Source organism: Paramormyrops kingsleyae, chromosome 24 (genome assembly GCF_048594095.1).
Source record: "Paramormyrops kingsleyae isolate MSU_618 chromosome 24, PKINGS_0.4, whole genome shotgun sequence".
Lineage (NCBI taxonomy): Eukaryota > Metazoa > Chordata > Actinopteri > Osteoglossiformes > Mormyridae > Paramormyrops > Paramormyrops kingsleyae.
Genome location: NC_132820.1, coordinates 22596467 through 22602607, shown reverse-complemented (window position 1 = coordinate 22602607; position 6141 = coordinate 22596467). Strand labels below are relative to the sequence as shown.

Below are 6141 nucleotides of genomic sequence, written 5' to 3'. Positions count from 1 at the left end.
CTGCTAACACCTCCAATAGACAAAGAGGAGGATCCACTTGCATGGTGGAAAGTACACAAACTAAGCTTTCCTCATCTCGCCAGACTTGCCCGCAAAAACCTGTGTATTCCTGCGACAAGCTCGCCGTCAGAGAGACTTTTCAGTACTAGTGGCAACATCGTCACTTGCCAACGAACCTGTCTCAAGCCTGCAAAGGTTGATAGTAGAGGTCGACCGATATGGGTTTTTCAATAGCCGATGCCGATGACGATATTTAGGAGTCAGGGTCAGCCGATGGCCGATATATGCTGCCGATATTTTTTGGCCGAAAATTGGACGTTTTCCCCTCTATTTGCATGATAAAATATCATATTAATAATAACAAACGATACACAAAATTTCTCAACTTAGCATTTACTGAATACTGACTTGTGTAAATTTAAATATAAACTTAAATAACAAAAACACAATACAACTTATAAACAACTTAAACTTATAAACAATAAAGATAGCAGCATCAGAATCTCTTTAGCAGCAAACTCATTCTTCAGCTCCCAAGCTCACCAGTCTGCTGCAGATATTGCACCTGGCTTTTCCTGGTGTTGGCTTTGTGAAATGCTGCCATACAGGATTAGATTTTTGTTCAGCCATCAGACAGCAATTACTAAAACAGAAGAATAAATGCAAGGTTAGAATTTTTATTATAGTACCTTCATCTTCAATTCATTCTACAATTCCAGTATTCCATGCACATTAAAACAATTACACTCTAATACATTTTGAAGAAAAAAAAAACACTAAGTGCATCATGGTATGATGAGTAGTGTACACTAACATGTTGTTTCTGTTGTTAGCAGACAGATAGCTTAAAGCCAAATTCACAATCAGAATCTAGTGATCCCGGAAAATAAAATAAAATAACTGTCGTATTGCACAGCCTTGTATGCAAGGACAACATAAGCCCCTAGTGATTGTGACGTTGTCTACGTATAAGCCCGTATAAAGGACAGACATGTTTAATGAGGAAACTAACTGCGCAAAGTCATGCACTTTTTATCTAGACGTCTGACAAATTGTTTGAATCTCCGGTCTCAAATGAAAAAAAGTTGCACAGAAGGACCATTGTCAGCATCAGCTCAAGTAAATGGTAACCAGGCTTTCGAACAAACACTTTTCTCCGCCATGCATTGTTCTTAGCAGCTCTGTATCTCCCGAGGACGGCGCTGTCTGTGATCAGGGCAGAGTAACGCAACTCTCACACACGCTGCAGTATCTGAGAGCTGCCTGCTCCGCCCCACACACTCACAGAGTGAAACTCTCCGACACAAGAAAAAAAACATAACTGATAACATCGGGCTGATATGGTAATAATTAAAATGTTAACAACTAAAATGATTTTTAACGATTAAAAAACGTCTGTGAGCCCACCAATAAGCGCACAAAACGAACTCTATTAGAATCAATGATCCTTAATGTTACCTGTAAGCTACAGTTGGTTGAAGGCTCATTATCATTACCCCAGTTCCCAATAGCGTAATTCGCGTTTTCTTTTAAAGCAACATTTCATAGCAAACTACTTAAATAAACAGGTCATTGAAAGATCAGAATTTAAGCCTTACCGTTTTATCCCAGGACTCTTCCAAAAACTTCTGGCTGTGGCCCTGCACAAGGCAGCATGGGTCACGTGTTCCACAGCAACAATAACACTGGGCTGCCCGCAGACGTGCCTGTCTGAAAATCGGCGTAGTGCACTCGGATATCGGTCGATGCGGATACATTAAAAATGCTAAATATCGGCCCGATATATCGGTCGACCTCTAGTTGATAGACTTGTATTCTTAGCTAAAAACCTTGAGTTAGCAAAGCAAATAAAAAAATATATATTTAAGTTATGTTATGAACCAATCAGGGGGGTTGGTGTTGCAAAGCTGCTGTTTAAATGTGTTCAGCTTTTCTGTTTACAGGAATATGTTCTCTAATCTGTTTAGAAGATTTAATACAAAATATATAAAAATTTTATTTCATTTAGTTTATTTCATATATTTAGCCATGATTATGATGACCAACACCAACACTGTTTTACTTTGGCACTTTGGCTAAGAAAAGTTGACTTAAAAGATTGTGAACCAAAATGCTTATAAGTTGTTTTATAAAAAATATATTTATTTTAAGTTATATTGTTGTAAATCAATCAGGGGGGTTGGTGTAAAGCTGCTGTTTTATTTAAAAATGTGTTCTGCTTTTGTGTTTACAGAAATGTTCGAATTTTGGAATAAAATATTAAGTAACCTTTTTGTCACTTGTAATGAAGCTTGCTTATTAGTGAAATTATTAATATGTAATTATTGGTAATTATTGACTTTAGCCTGGATTGATGGCTCTCAATATCGCAATATATATCGTTTGGAAAAAAATATCGCAATGTAATTTTTTTCCAATATCGTGCAGCCCTACTCTGCACAAGGGTCGGGCTAAAACGGCATCATACACCTTCCCAAAACACATAAAATCAGTAAGCTTGGGAATGAAATAGGTTAATCGCACAATAAACAGCACAACAGATCAAATAAAATGCTAATAAATGTTAATAATGTTAATATTGATGAATAAGTGCTACAGTGATCAACCAAAACAGTGCTCAATAAAATCTTTACGTGCCATTAAATAAAATCCATACCAAATAAAACACACACACAGAAAAACAAAGCACACTTACCTAAAACCCGAAGTGTCCTCTGTGTGCTTCAGGAAAGTGCATCACGTGAACCCTGTAGGATGGAGTGTCACCACCTAGACGTACCGGGGCAGCTTTCGCCTAGGATCAAGGCAGTTGGATGGATGTCAACTTACCTCTGGGGGTAGGTCGTTTAGATAGATGGCTGCTTCCTTCTGGGGGCTGGGGGTTTGGGTGAATGTCAGCTTACTTCTGTGATCAGGGTCTTTGGGTGGAAGTGAGCTTACCTCTGGGGTCAGGGGGTTGAGTTGAAAGCAGCTTGCCTCTGGGGTTGGAACATTTGGGTGGATGTGATCTTACATGAGGGGCCTGCATTTTTGGGTGGACAGCAGTTTGCCTCTGAGATCGTCTGCAGCCGCCCCCCAACTTTCACAGCCAGGACCCCCTCCCTTCCCTAAGGTAGAATAATTCAGACATCCCAACCTGCAAAAACTCAGTTCAGTGAGGTGCCCCCAACCGCCCGACAAGGAGTGAGATGTAACTCCAACAAACTTGATTTCACAGTTTAATTTCTTCATTAATTTCCTCTAGTCAGCGCACTAAATTACGAAGGTCAATATTATGTATTATTTTGACAATAATATAAGTAGATTATTTTACCATTTATGCAAATTCCTTAATTATATTCCATTGCTACGTTACAAAAGTCTTCAAGGAGTCTTTCATGACAGCATTGGCAACTAACCAAGTGTCTAACTAGTGTAGACCTGAATAATACAGCACATGAAATGACACTTGTTAAACTCACCTCAACATGCATTTTACAGTCGTTTAAACCGTCATGAGCAATGCTGAAATCACTGTTGCTAACAGTACAGCACGCAACACTGTCATTATTTTCATCCTTATTAAACATGGATACACTTTCTGAAGTGAAATGCGTTTTATACTTCCGTTTTTTGGGGCACTCTCCGTCTGTCATGATGCTCCACTGAACCGATAACTTCGGTCCTCGAGAAGTTAAATAGAAGCCCGCCCACATTGAAATCTGATTGGCTTATTTTGCTAAGTAAACCAATCAGGATGCTGTCTGTCTAGCACGGGCTACAGTCACACACGCAGGGATCAACACATATATGCAGGTTCTCTCTTTCTCTCTCTCTCTCGCTAATTCCGTCGTACGCGCGCGTCTCTCCAGTGCGCGATGCACACACTACTGTCTCGCATGCATGCTCTTGTTTACTTCCTCTTCTTTCCGGGATATTTTATTCAATTTGCGGGTATCAGGGAGTCGCTGTCAATATATGGGAGACTCCCGGAACTTCCGGGAGAGTCGGGATGTCTGGATAACTGCTTATTTGTACTATAATGATAGCTGTTAATTTTCAGGGAGCTATGATGATATTCGAAATTGTGCAGGGTTATATAAGTACTGTGAAGCTGTCGTTATCCAGTTAAATGTTTAAAAATATGTATTATTTTATCATATTTTATGTATACTTTAAGCTTATTCACAGGTCTCTCCTGCATTCATCTTACCGTCCGTCCATGCCTACTTCAATGTAAAATCAGACAGATTGCTTAACTTGCAGCTGTCCAATTACGCGTACATATTTTATTGCTGCAGATAATTAAGGTAGGTAATACAACGCTGAAGGTTAGATGTATAGTACGATTACATATGTACAACATGTGGTCATTTCAGTCAGACAAACGTTTAAAATGGAAAACCAGCTTTCCGTTTTTACCGGCAATTTCCATAGCACGTCTGAGTCGAAGTACTACACTGCCATCTATTGGACAAGTCAGGTTACTGAATCGTGAAATGTGTCTGTACTAAAATGGATAATATCTTCAGTCATGTTTTCTTTTAGGACCACTACAAGAGGATTATCAGTATGAAGGTTTATCAATAAAAATAATTTATTAAACTAAATATTACAGGGCTCTCCCTGAAAATAAGACGCTCTTAGCTTCCAAAGGCAAGGACACATTCTAGTGATTTTCCAGGAGACTGGACCTAACTAACCTGGGGCCTTATTAAAAAAAACAATCAATCAATTCATGTTGAAGCTCACAAGGTGTGGAGAACAAGAAACACAAGTAAGGGAGAAAGGCAAGGTGCAAAGCATACACAAGCAGTGTAACGACATATCAGTTACAATGTATGATTAAAAATACATCATTTCTCACAGTATGAATAGTGGTCCGTTGCTCCTACTATAGCCTCACGCCTCCAGGGTCATGGGTTCAATCTGCACCCCTGCTGTAATAAACAGTGACATTTTTACAGTAACATACTGTTTAAAATAGTACAATACTGTAGAAAAAATGCTTTCTGGGCAATATTTATGAGAACCTTGTCGATAAAATACTGTAATGTACTGTAATTCTGTACATGAACTGGAAAAAAATAAACTGTAGAATTTACTCAGATTGAATGATGTAACAATTTGCACTCACTTTTTTGGGTTGACTTTATACCCAATTCTAAGAAACATTTTAAATAAATAAAGCTATAGTCTACCCACTGTCACAGTACTATCCTATAAGATTTACTCAAATCAATATTTCAATATTAATATTAATTAATTTTAATATTAACATTAATTAATATTTCAAATCAATATTTGTACTCACTCGTTTGGGTAAATTGGGATATTACTTTTTATGAGTAAAGTAAACCCAAGTTTAGCAAATAACATACCTAATGTATTTAAAGGGCCCTTTTCAGCATTCAACGCAAAGTGATACCAGGTTTGAAACAAGGGTCTTTGCCAGCATGGCCTGATACAGTTTTCTGTCCCTTTGGGAGTAAAGGTCTTTGCTCAAGAGCTCATTAATATGGCTATTCTGCCAAGACTGGGCTTTTCTGCAGCTGTGGTATATTTCACCCACCGTCATGAAGGAAACTCTCCCAAATACTGATCTTGCAAGATGTTCTCTGTTGAGATAAAAAAAAAATGGAATAGCTGTGATTGCTCATGTAATGCTTTTTTGGGGTGATGTATTTGTTAATGTAAGGCCATTTTGATTACCCACACTTGGCCTTGTAGCCTTATATTTGCAGAAAAGAGCCTGAGCTGTATGTATATGTATATTTGCATAGCATGACATGGTACTGCCTTTGATTTAGTAGATTTTTAATTCACTGTTATGATGTTGAATAGGACAAGTGCATAAATCCCCAAATATATTGGCTACCACAGCTAAAACGGATCTTGGTGGGGTGTGTTGGTTCGTGCTCCATGGAGTGATCTTGGGTGGGAGGCTAAGATTGGATGTACATAGAATAAAAAACCTCAATGTCTTCTAACATCCCCACCATAAGAAAACACATTAAGTCCTGCTCATACTAATTCTGGTATCTAAACCATCAGCTTTCCAGGACTCTTTGGCAATTATACATCTCAAAACACACAAAGCCAACTGATACAGAGCAATCAGTTTAAACAACCAAAGGAATCCTGAAGTAAAACAAGCAATGA

General features: G+C 38.3%; 1 long non-coding RNA gene across 1 annotated transcript; it reads right to left on the bottom strand.

The window, feature by feature from the left end:
- Positions 1-377: 377 nt before the first annotated feature.
- Positions 378-2757, bottom strand: LOC140582371 (uncharacterized). The gene is made up of 2 exons (XR_011985313.1): positions 1599-2757; positions 378-643 (listed from the first exon to the last, which is right to left on the bottom strand). It is a non-coding gene; the product is annotated as an uncharacterized lncRNA (long non-coding RNA).
- Positions 2758-6141: the final 3384 nt, after the last annotated feature.